At 42.5% G+C, this 9,286-nt stretch overlaps 1 pseudogene; it reads right to left on the bottom strand.

Moving 5' to 3' along the window:
- Positions 1 to 8,285: 8,285 nt before the first annotated feature.
- LOC115086258 lies at positions 8,286 to 8,947 on the bottom strand (annotated as a pseudogene).
- Positions 8,948 to 9,286: the final 339 nt, after the last annotated feature.

Genomic DNA, 9,286 nt, shown 5'->3' with positions numbered 1-9,286 from the left:
TTGGAGGGGCTGAAAAAAAAAAAAAAGATATACTGTACAAGGGTACATGTTCGCATCATAGAGCTGAATATCCCCTTTGCCAGCCCAAATATAGTTTTTGTGGCATGAGAAATAATGTAACAGACCAAGGACCCTATATACTAAGGGGTCAATATTTAAAGTTATCCCGGTAAGTAACTTAGCTGGATATAACTTATCCAGCTAAGTTACGAAGGATATTCAGCAGCATGGCTATGTAGAAATCGCTACTTAGTTATATCCGACTAAGTTAGACCTGCTGTATGGCAGGTCTAACTTAATCAGATAAGAATGAATATCGCTTCTTATCCAGTTAAGTTAACCGCCCACTGCCCACCACAAGTTATCTAGCTATTTAGATAGCTGGATAAATGATTTATCCATCTAGCGGCCACTGAACAACAGCAACACACTTTGAATATCAGCCTCTACGGATTTTTCACATAGACACAGAGGCTTCCAAATATCTCCATATATTTGTCCATTTGCATAACCTGTGAATTTTGCAGAAATGAGGCCATGGTTTTCAGAGTGAGTGGCTTGGGCACTCATTGCAGATGTTTTACAGTGATATCCTCATTAAAGTTATTCTCTGCTAGGAGATCATGTAATACTGCTGCTCTTGGTGCTATCCCACTAACCACATTTTTTCATATCTATTATCTATTACCATTGACATAAGGTGATATGGCATGAATCTACACATTATATGTGATGTAGGAGATAATATGAAGAGTTGGATAATTCTATGTGATGGTTTTGATCAGAAAAAAAGTGGTATATTCATCTATATACCTTATATAGTGTATAGACATTTTTCCTGGGCCATATTATAATAGATATGAAAAAATGTGGTTAGTTCTCCATCATTGATGTAAAAGTTGTAACACTGTAAATTGTGCACTAACCTTTGCAAAGCTGTAGTGTTTTGTGATAGTATGAGACCTTTATGTTCTATGTTCCACCTGTTTCCAATCATTGATGGTATAACGTATAAGACTAAAGTTTTATTTTGTGTGGTGATGGATTTTTTAAGGTATGAATGTGGTGTGGCATATATAGAGTGTGGCATTCGTACAGTATTTGTTATTTGGATTGTATTATTTTGGTTAATAAATTGATTTCATTTGTGATGGTCACAGAATGGGCCATGTAGAGTCCAACATTGGTTCTGCCCTCTGTAGTCTCGGTTTGATGCAATGGAGTTGTCACAATTGGCACTGGATCTTGTAGCCAGTGTATATTTCAATGCATTATCTTTCAATGACATTTTGCTCCGAGAGATTTCTTTTTTATTTCATTAGCAATGTTTCTGCATTAGATGCTAAAAGTGCAGTTCCTGGTATTTACTGCCTGCTAATTTTTATTAATGCCATCATAGGGAAGCTTCGTTCATTGCTCTGTTATTTGTTAGATATTGCTTACTGTTAAAGCATTAAGAACGTCAGGTGGTGGGTTGCAGGGAGGGAGGGCTTGGCACCCTAGGCACTAAAAGTAATCTTAACACAATGAGTGGAGTTTGGGATTTTCAGGTCTGTGGCATAAGGTTGGTGGGAAGTGATAGAGAAAGGGGAGGAAAGAGGGGGGCTTCAAGGAGGAGGGGTTAGGGGATTCAGGGTATACTTTGTGGATAACTGATTAACGTGCTAAGAAAGGAATGGATGACATGAGGGGAAGGCCTAGGCCTGCCCTTTCTAGAGATTGAGTTATATTGTTTGTTGATTTATCATGTTTAATATCTCCTGGTTGAATGAGCTTCTATGGCTTAAGATGGTAAAATGGAATATAGAGGCATTAATTCAGTTGCCAAACAGCAAAAGATATTGAGTGTTTTAAAGGCAAAAGATATTGAATGCTTTAAACTGGCAAAAATCCAAAGTTGTGATGTTATGGGGAAACAAACTTAACAGATGTGGAACATCAGAAACTGAAGAATTAGTGAGTGGGTGAAGTCCATTTTGCTTCCAGTAACACAAAGGAAGCAGGAGTAGTTATTTTATTTCATAAGTCTCTTTCCATTGAAATGCATCATGAGTTTAAAGATCCAGGGGAGAGGCTTCTAATAATGGAAGCACCACTGTATGGGCATTTCATCTTGCAGTGCAATATCTACATCCCAAACAATTATAATCAGAACCTTTTTGCTACTTTGGTGTCAAGGTTACTGAATTATTCTGCACAGTCATTATTGCTTTGTGGAGATTTTAATTTGGTCCTTGATCCAGCATTGAATAGGTCACATGGTGGCAACCTGGGAGACAGGAATATGAGGGGAAAAGGTATCTCCCATTTGTATGAGCATTTGGGACTTTTAGATGTTTGGAGTGCAATGATTAGCCAGTCGCGGGATGGCCCCGTGACCAGTCCAATTCACCACCGACTGCCACAGACAATGCCAATCCCCGTTTCGTGGCTAGGATGCTCACATTGCACCTCCCCTGTTGGCTTCCCTGGGTGCGTGCACGGGCCACACACCAACAGATAAAGGCCCCCGTGGCGGGAAAGCGCCCAGGCCCTGGGAGATGATGTCTGGGTATTTAAATGCCAACCGTGCTTCCAGCTGGCACCTTAGCAACAGGTTCTCTTGCTTTTCAGCCGTGCGGGATGCCTTGTCCAGAATTCATAATCTAGCCTTGTTTCTGTTCCAACCTGCCCCATGCGGCTTCCAGTTGCGCCTCAGCCCAGTCCTTCGTTTGTCTGCCTGGGACTGACCTCTGCCTCAGACCCGCACTACTCTTCCTAAGTGCAGGCCTGACCCAGCCTGGAGGAATACAAGACCTGAACCCAACTATTTCTTACGTGAGTGAGGTGTCTTCCTCCCTCCTATTGCTAGGAATCACATACAGGACAGTTTTAGTTTGCACTAAGGTTACTAACACACCTAACTTTCCTATCCCTGCTGCCAACTGCCAGTTTGCCCACTGTTCCAGTGCTCCCTCTTTAAAACACACCAAAGTCCTGTCTCCGAAAGTCAGACATGACCACATCCTGCAGATCTGCAACTAACCATAAAAGAGGTGAGGGAAAGGTCTACTTCATTCAGAGACTAGCACAGCTTTTGGTAAATGGTGTCAGTAGCCACATGCAAAACTTTGGTTTATACTGGTCCTGAGCAGTAATAGAGTTTGTTAAATAAAAAAAAGGGAAATTTGACATTTGAATCAGTAAAGCAAACCAATATGGGTTGTAAATTACACAGCAGTCATATCAGGGGCGGATTGGCCTATCGGGGGATCGGGCTTCCCCCGGTGGGCCAGTCTAGCTGGTCACGTGGTCTCAACCGCGTGGCTCTTCCTCAGCCCAGCCTCAGCGCCTCCCAGCCAGCCCCAGCCGGAGAAATAAAAATAGAGGCCGGCGGGGGCCGAAGAAATGAAGATGGGAGCCTCCCAGCCAGCCCCCGCCGGAGGCCAAAGAAAAGATGGGCGCCTCCCAGCTAGCTTCAAGCGGGGGCTGGCTGGGCAGAGCCCATCTTCTTTTCTTCGGCCCCCGCCAGCCTTGATTTTAATTTCTTCGGCCCCCGCCGGAGACCAAGCCGGGGGGGGGGGGGGCCAAAGAAATTAAAATCGAGGCCGGCGGGGGCCAAAGACGTGAACCCCAGTGCAGTGCTGCTAACCGCCGCCAGAGACCAGCTGTTCAGCTGGCGGCCTTAGATCAAAAGGGTGCTTCTGTGTGTATGTGAGAAAGGAACGGTGCTTGTGTGTGTGTGTGTGTGAGAGAGAGAAAGGAATGGAATGGTGCTTGTGTGTGTGTGTGAGAAAGGAATGGAACGGTGCTTGTGTGTGTGTGTGTGTGTGAGAGAGAAAGGAATGGAACGGTGCTTGTGTGTGTGTGTGAGAAAGGAATGGAACGGTGCTTGTGTGTGTGTGTGTGTGAGAGAGAAAGGAATGGAACGGTGCTTGTGTGTGTGTGTGAGAAAGGAATGGAACGGTGCTTGTGTGTGTGTGTGAGAAAGGAATGGAACGGGGGTGCTTGTGTGTGTGTGAGAAAGGAAAGGAACGGTGCTTGTGTGTGTGTGTGTGTGAGAAAGGAAAGGAACGGTGCTTGTGTGTGTGTGTGCGTGAGAAAGGAAAGGAACGGTGCTTGTGTGTGTATATGTGATGTATGAGAAAGGAAGGGTGCTTCTGTGTGTGTGTATGCGATATGTATGTGAGAAAGGATTGGAATCTGCCAGTTAAAAAAAAAAAAAGAAATGTGATAATACATATACCTCAACTTTTGTGCTGGTAGCGCAACTTTTGAAAAGTTGGATGAAAGGTGAAACTACTCAATTTTAAGCATCCCTCTTCTGGAAAATAAAATTTAGCAAAGTGGGTAGAAACAAATACTAAAGCAAAAAAAAAAAATTAAAATATTTAAAATGTTCATCTCAGCAAAATCACAAATTTAAGATACTGATGCCAGGTGGGGTTTGGGTTTGGTTTTTTTTTAAGCATAATTTTAAGCATGAAGACTAGAATAGTTCCAATCTGAAACAGTTTTGCTATTTTTTTTTAAGCCTTTAGAAAATTTATATTTTTAAAAGACTGGAATCTTCCCATTTAAAAAGGAAGTTGACTAAGGATGTCTTTCGGTTCCATATCTCCCATATGAATAATCATATGACTGATAGTTTGAAGAAAGACACTTGCTTTATTGACTAAAAGCATAAAACAAGAGAAGCTGTACGGTGTGGGTGGCTGTCCCTTGGGAGGACAGAACCTGAAGGAAGGGTGTCATTTCGCCTTCTGATAGGAATGTGGTTTTCTTATTTAATGGTTGGGATCATCACGTTCACTTTTAGTAAAAGTGAAAAATGCTGCAAGTCTGAAAGCAAGGTGCTTCTGTGAGAGTGTAATATGTATGTGAGACAGGGAGGGTGCTTGTGTGTATCAATGTATGTGTGCAAGAGAGATGGAGCATGTTTTTGGCTGGCTTGTGGCTGTGAGAGAGGGCATGTGTGTGATTGAGCCTGTTTGTAAGTGAGATAGAACATGTATGTGATTGAGAGCTTGTATGTAAGTGAAATAGAGAGAGCATGTGTGTGATTGAAATCCTGTGTGTAAAAGGGAGCGAGAGCATTGTGTGATTGAGAGAGACTGGCCAGAGAGGTGACGTGTGTATGTGTGAGACTGATCAAGGAGATGACTGGTGTGTGTGTGTGTGTGAGAGAGAGAGAGAGAGAGACTGGTTGGGGAGATGACTGGTATGTGAGAGACAGAAACTGATCTTGAGGGTATGACTGGTGTGTGTGTGTGAGAGAGAGAGAGAAGAGACTGGTTGTGGTCCCTAAGGAAGAGGACAGTGAGGACAGCTTCAGCAGCTACTGCTGCTTCTGGTGTGGCCTGCAAGAGAAAAGGAGTAGGAGAACTGGAGAGGGTGGCTTTTTAAGTTCATTTTTCTTGATTGACTACCATTTTAATTATTGGGTAGTATGTGATGTGTCTGCTGTTTGAAATATTTTATTGGTGTTTAGTAAAGGTTTCAAAATTTGCTTGAGTCTTTAATTATTGGATATTCTATTCATCAGCTGTTTTGAAATTATTTTATTAGTATGATTTTATAATTATGATTCATGATTTATATATCTTGATTTTATTGATTGTTTCATGAGGAATGGTGACATTTTTGTTTTTCCATTGTTGCACTGTATAGAGTCTGGCGTGATACGTTTTATAGTTTAGTTTTTGTCTGCACATTTCTATTTATACTTTATGTGGCTTTATTCTATATTTGGTGAGAGTTTGTGTTCTGCATGCAAAGACTGAGATGAAGCATTCTTTTAGCATGTGGTTTCTCTGTAGGGCTCTGTAGTAGCTTGGCCTGTTCTGTTTTCCTGATAGGAGGTGTATTGATATTTTAGATTCTGGTGTAATATTTGTGGTATTCTTTTTCATAGGTGGGGTTGTTATTCTTTGAGTTTTGGCAAATAGTACTGTGTTGATATGGGAGGACCATGCCAAAATATAGGGGTGTGTACATATATATGTAAAATATATTGTATATGTAATTGGGTACCCATGGGCCAGTATGGAGAAAAACCCCATGGGCCACTATTTTCCCACAATCCGCCCCTGAGTCATATACAGCTAACCCCAGCTCTCAGCTAATGTCTTTAGCATTTTGTCACTGAAGGGACACTCGAACTTAAGACAGAGATGATAAGAACATAAGAAAATGCCATACTGGGTCAGACCAAGGGTCCATTAAGCCCAGCATCCTGTTTCCAACAGTGGCCAATCCAGGCCATAAGAACCTGGCAAGTACCCAAAAACTAAGTCTATTCCCTGTTACCATTGCTAATGGCAGTGGCTATTCTCTAAGTGAACTTAATAGGAGCTAATGGACTTCTCCTCCAAGAACTTATCCAATCCTTTTTTAAACACAGCTATACTAACTGCACTAACCATATCCTCTGGCAACAAATTCCAGAGTTTAATTGTGCGTTGAGTAAAAAAGAACTTTCTCTGATTAGTTTTAAATGTGCCCCATGCTAACTTCATGGATTGCCCCCTAGTCTTTCTACTATCCGAAAGAGTAAATAACCGATTCACATCTACCCGTTCTAGACCTCTCATGATTTTAAACATCTCTATCATATCCCCCCTCAGTCGTCTCTTCTCCAAGCTGAAAAGTCCTAGCCTCTTTCGTCTTTCCTCATAGGGGAGTTGTTCCATTCCCCTTATCATTTTGGTAGCTCTTCTCTATACCTTCTCCATCACAATTATATCTTTTTTGAGATGCGGCAACCAGAATTGTACACAATATTCAAGGTGCGGTCTCACCATGGAGCGATACAGAGGCATTATGACAATTTCCGTTTTATTCACCATTCCCTTTCTAATAATTCCCAACATTCTGTTTGCTTTTTTGATTGCCGCAGCACACTGAACCGACGATTTCAATGTGTTATCCACTATGACACCTAGATCTCTTTCTTGGGTTGTAGCACCTAATATGGAACCCAACATTGTGTAATTATAGCATGGGTTAATTTTCCCTATATGCATCACCTTGCACTTATCCACATTAAATTTCATCTGCCATTTGGATGCCCAATTTTCCAGTCTCACAAGGTCTTCCTGCAATTTATCACAATCTGCTTGTGATTTAACTACTCTGAACAATTTTGTGTCATCTGCAAATTTGATTATCTCACTCGTCGTATTTCTTTCCAGATCATTTATAAATATATTGAAAAGTAAGGGTCCCAATACAGATCCCTGAGGTACTCCACTCCCTTCCACTGAGAAAATTGTCCATTTAATCCTACTCTCTGTTTCCTGTCTTTTAGCCAGTTTGCAATCCACGAAAGGACATCGCCACCTATCCCATGACTTTTTACTTTTCCTAGAAGCCTCTCATGAGAAACTTTGTCAAACGCCTTCTGAAAATCCAAGTACACTATATCTACTGGTTCACCTTTATCCACATGTTTATTAACTCCTTCAAAAAAGTGAAGCAGATTTGTGAGGCAAGACTTGCCCTGGGTAAAGCCATGCTGACTTTGTTCCATTAAACCATGTCTTTCTATATGTTCTGTGATTTTGATGTTTAGAACACTTTGTTTCCACTATTTTTCCTGGCACTGAAGTCAGGCTAACCAGTCTGTAGTTTCCCGCATCGCCCCTGGAGCCCTTTTTAAATATTGGGGTTACATTTGCTATCCTCCAGTCTTCAGGTACAATGGATGATTTTAAGGTTAAGTTACAAATTTTTACTAATAGGTCTGAAATTTCATTTTTTAGTTCCTTCAAAACTCTGGGGTGTATACCATCCGGTCCAGGTGATTTACTACTCTTCAGTTTGTCAATCAGGCCTACCACATCTTCTAGGTTCACCGTGATTTGATTCAGTCCATCTAAATCATTACCCATGAAAACCTTCTCCATTATGGGTACCTCCCCAACATCCTCTTCAGTAAACACCAAAGCAAAGAAATCATTTAATCTTTCCGCAATGGCTTTATCTTCTCTAAGTGCCCCTTTAACCCCTCAATCATCTAACGGTCCAACTGACTCCCTCACAGGCATTCTGCTTCGGATATATATTAAATTCAGGGCCATTGGTTCAATATGTTTATGAAGACTTCCAAGCCCATGATTTGTATAGGAAATGAAAAAAAAAATACAATTGTAAAGTCTTCCAGAGTATGAGGAGGGGGTATACTATAGATTGCCATCAGTCCAAGCTGCATTTCCACACCGTTCCAATGGTCTCAGTCGTGCAGCAGTCACAACAATGTTTATACACACAGCTGCTGCTCCTGTTGTTTCCTCCAGGCCAGCTGCTTACTTAAACTGGTTTTCAATCACGGTGCCTTTTATCTTGGCCTGCTTGGTTTCTAGCGCAGTCCGCTTCTGCAGTCTCCGTTTGCTCATTCCTTCACACTCCAGCTACTTCTCGATGACTTTTGCATTCTGAGCATACGAGTCTGCCACCTCCCTTGCTTCAGTCTCTTCCTCCTCTTCATTGGTGGTAGACACGGTGACAGAGCTGAACTTGCCCATATCCTTGGTTCACTTATTTATCATTACCTTCTTGGGGGGGTCTGGCTTCTGGGTATAGATATTGGTTTTCCCAAACCCATGAGCAAACTTGCCCACAGCTCCATTGGCAATGAAGGTGACCAGGGCATAATTATGCTGGTAAAACAGCTGTAATCTGCACTTACCACACTTCTTCCTGTACTACCATTCAATGCCTTCAACTCTTCACAGAAATACCATTTCTTCCTCCTCTGTGCTGCAGAATTTGTGCATGGGTTTTGCTACATCGATGACTCATGCTCAATCCCATGGCCTCAGGAAGAGCTTTTCCAGCTGGCAGTCGAGCACTAGCACTATCTAGCTGCACAGGCAGTAGTAGATGTGTAGTGGTTTTTTGCCATTATCGTATTCCTTAAGTCCCTGGTGTCTGAGCATACCACTGAGCCAGACACCACCTTCGGCATAATAACGGGTGGCCAGCCACTGACCTCTGCACGGACCTCAACTACACTCTGCTCACGGCCTGCCTTGACCCTTAGCTGGTCTCTAGTAACTGCCTGACCACTCCTTGGCCTGTCCCTGGACTCTTTCTTCCTGTCTGCCCTGTGGAACTCTCATCTAAGTCCTGCCAAACCCTGGAACCCAAAGGCTCAACCCACGGGGAAACGGGGCTGGTATAAAGGAAGGTCCAGTCTTGTCCCAGCCTAGGGCGCAAATGTCAGATGTTGGCATGGGCCTAGTAGGTTCGCCTACAAGGCTGCACCAACCACGCCACAGCACAAGGGTTTACTATCATTACATGG

Source organism: Rhinatrema bivittatum, chromosome 2 (genome assembly GCF_901001135.1).
Source record: "Rhinatrema bivittatum chromosome 2, aRhiBiv1.1, whole genome shotgun sequence".
In the NCBI taxonomy this organism is placed as follows: domain Eukaryota; kingdom Metazoa; phylum Chordata; class Amphibia; order Gymnophiona; family Rhinatrematidae; genus Rhinatrema; species Rhinatrema bivittatum.
This window is presented reverse-complemented; position numbering and strand designations above follow the sequence as displayed.